The sequence below is a fragment of the Frankliniella occidentalis genome, unplaced genomic scaffold (genome assembly GCF_000697945.3).
Source record: "Frankliniella occidentalis isolate FOCC.00 unplaced genomic scaffold, Focc_3.1 Scaffold29, whole genome shotgun sequence".
Taxonomy (NCBI): Eukaryota; Metazoa; Arthropoda; class Insecta; order Thysanoptera; family Thripidae; genus Frankliniella; species Frankliniella occidentalis.
In genome coordinates, this window is record NW_026267159.1 from 510524 (window position 1) to 513325 (window position 2802).

Below are 2802 nucleotides of genomic sequence, written 5' to 3' on the forward strand. Positions count from 1 at the left end.
CTGCCGCCCTTCCCGGCGCATATTGCCGGCTCGATAGCGGGGAAGTGCATGTTTCGCGGGCGGACTTCGCCCCGCCGCGTTGCCGCTGCTGCTCTCTCCCCTTTCCTTTTGCCTGCACGAAGCGCCCGCTCTCTCTAATCGACTTTGCACCTTTGTCTCTCTCTCTCTCTCTCTCTCTCTCTCTCTCTCTCTCTCTCTCTCCCTCTCTCCCTCTCTCCCTCCCTCCCTACCTCCCTCTTCCTCTCTCTTTCCCCTGTTCTCTGTTGTCCCTCTCTCTCTTCTCCGCTCGTCTCGGCCCTTCTCTCGCCCACAGAGCGGGGCCCGCGAACCCTCGACGAAGTGAGGGAAGGGGAGCGGCAGCGAAACAGTGGGGCCATTGCAAAGGGCGATTGCAAATGGAGTATCAGGGCCGGAAAGAGGGGGGTTGGGGGTGAGAGGCGAGGAGGGAAACGGGGAGGAGTAGCTAGTCTGGGGGCCCCGACGGGAGGGGCGAGGGTTGTGCAAAAGGGTCATCGGGGGGAAATGGAGAAAGCTGCAAATAAAAGGGGGTTTGTACAGGAATTAGACGGGCACAGGTGCGCCCCGCGTGTTCTCACAGCGTGATCATCTAGGAAATATGAAATTCGCGAAGCCATTCGCACAACACCAGCGACCCCCTTCCCGATTGGACTCGCCTTATTGCAAATATACAGATAGAATAAACGGGAAACGGAAGTTGTTTTATTCCCTCTTGCTTTTTTTTCTCTTTTTTTTTTATTTCGAACCCGATGTAATTGTAGATCCGCTGGGGGAGTAGCGCTCACGGAAGTGTTGAGCCCGGAAACGGAAAGCGGGTAGGGGAGCCATATAGTGAGGACGGGTTAAAAGCTGGCGTCGAAGGGGGGTGGCGGGGGGTCGGTGGGATGCCCGTCTTCTCCCCTCTCTCGCACTCCCGGGGGACGACTTGTCTTCCCTCATCATGAGTAACGCGTGATCCCAGACGCGGGTGCGGGAGCAGGGGGGGGGGGGGCTTCGAGGAGCAGCGCAGGATCAGCCCAGAGGATTCGGGGGAAATGGGGGGAAAATGGGGGGAAATGGACGGATTAGAGATACGATCGGCCCCCCCGTCTCCCTCTCTCTCTCTATATATATAGTATGTACCTGCGTGCGGGGCGGGCGACGGCAGGCTGGCCCGGGGCGTGCAGACCTGTACGATGGGGTCCCGCGGGCACAGAGAGCACAATAGGACCACCAAAAGGCGAGCTATACACTGTTTTTCTTCTTCTTCCCGGGCGAAGCAGCAGCAGCAGAGACCTTTTCTCGGGTCCTGCCGCTGCGCGGTCCTTCATATTACACGCCCCCGCTCCTGCTCCGCTCCGCGAAAGCAGCAATCCAATCCCGCCGCAGCAGAGAGCGCTGCGCCGTATCGGTGCTCCTTGGGCGGCTGAAACCAGGTGGCTGACTGCTTGCTCCGCCGGGCTCCGCTGGGCCCCGCTCCGCTCGGCTCCGGGCTGTTTGCCTCCTCCGTTACACAACTCTCTGCCCGGCCCGGAGCACCTGGTGCCGGGAGCCGGGAGGGGCGGGGAGAGCAAACTCGGCGGGGGCTCATTGTCGAGCCGCAGCTGATGGGATTGAGAAGGCGCTCTGCGGGGGCGCTCGCTCTCCCGGCTCGGCGCTCTCCCCCTCTCGATAGTGTCGCGGCCGTGAGGGTGGGGCTCACACGGGGCACACATGGCACGCGTGCTCGCTCTCCCGGCTCGGCGCTCTCCCCCTCTCGATAGTGTCGCGGCCGTGAGGGTGGGGCTCACACGGGGCACACATGGCACGCGTGCTCGCGAGCGCCCCGCTCGGTGGACCACCTTGGTCGGCGCGCAGACGGGCGCGCCAAAGCCTCACGGCCCGCTCACACACGCCCTCCCCGCCCTCTGTCATCGCCTCGCCATCCCCTCCCCCTCTCTCCATCCACCCACGATGCGCCCCACACCACCAGCCCCGTACCGTGATTACATTTTATACGTGAAATAAAACGTGCGTAGAGCTCTGGCATTGCGCGCCCGCGCGGCGGAGCCGGGGAAACGGGAAAAGGAGAGGCGAGGGAAAAAAAGAGAGAGAGACGAGAACGAGAGATACGAGAACAAGAGGAAAAACGGCGGCCGTTTTAACCCAAGGGCGAGGTCGGCCGGCGGGGCCGACCGGTCATTTTACTGGTCCCTCGGGAGACTTGTAGCGCCTCTCGTAGCCTCCCCCTGCCACTCCTCTCCCGCTCCCCCTCCGCACTCGCCGACTCTCCGCCGCGCATTTTTTCCCTCGCTCCCTCGCTGCTGCTCTGGACGATCTGCTAGTGTGTTAGTGCATCCCCCTGATTCCCACTACGTGTTTGCGCTGCTGCTGCTGCTTTTCTTATTGCTGGGGCTTTTGTTGAAGCTTGTTTCCCAAACGGCCCCAGAGAGTTTGCGCCGGCCGTGCTGCGCCTCGTCCCGGCTCGAAAGAAGAAAAGTAAAGGCAAAGGCGTTATTATTGCCCCGAGTTTCATAGAAACTATGTTTGTCCAGGCGAGCTCACGGCTTGGAGCTTCTCTCGAATTGATGCTTTAGATTTAGAAAAAGGAGACAGTCTTGGGGACTCTGTGGAAAAACATACAAATGTTCTAGTTTCCCTATTTTGCGCTATTTTTTTTTTTTTATTTTTATAAAAACACCCATAGCCGCCCAGTTAATATATTTCCATGTTAATTTTGGGGGCACATATTTTCTAAATGTTTTTGCCATGTTTCTGTTTTGTTTTTGTTTTTAACTGCGCGGGAAACATGAGCCCCCCCCCCCT

At 59.2% G+C, this 2802-nt stretch overlaps 1 protein-coding gene across 1 annotated transcript in view; it reads left to right on the forward strand.

The window, feature by feature from the left end:
• Nucleotides 1-2802, forward strand: part of LOC113202107 (protein sax-3-like) — a 125011-nt gene that overhangs the window by 77006 nt on the left and 45203 nt on the right. The window lies entirely within an intron of this gene.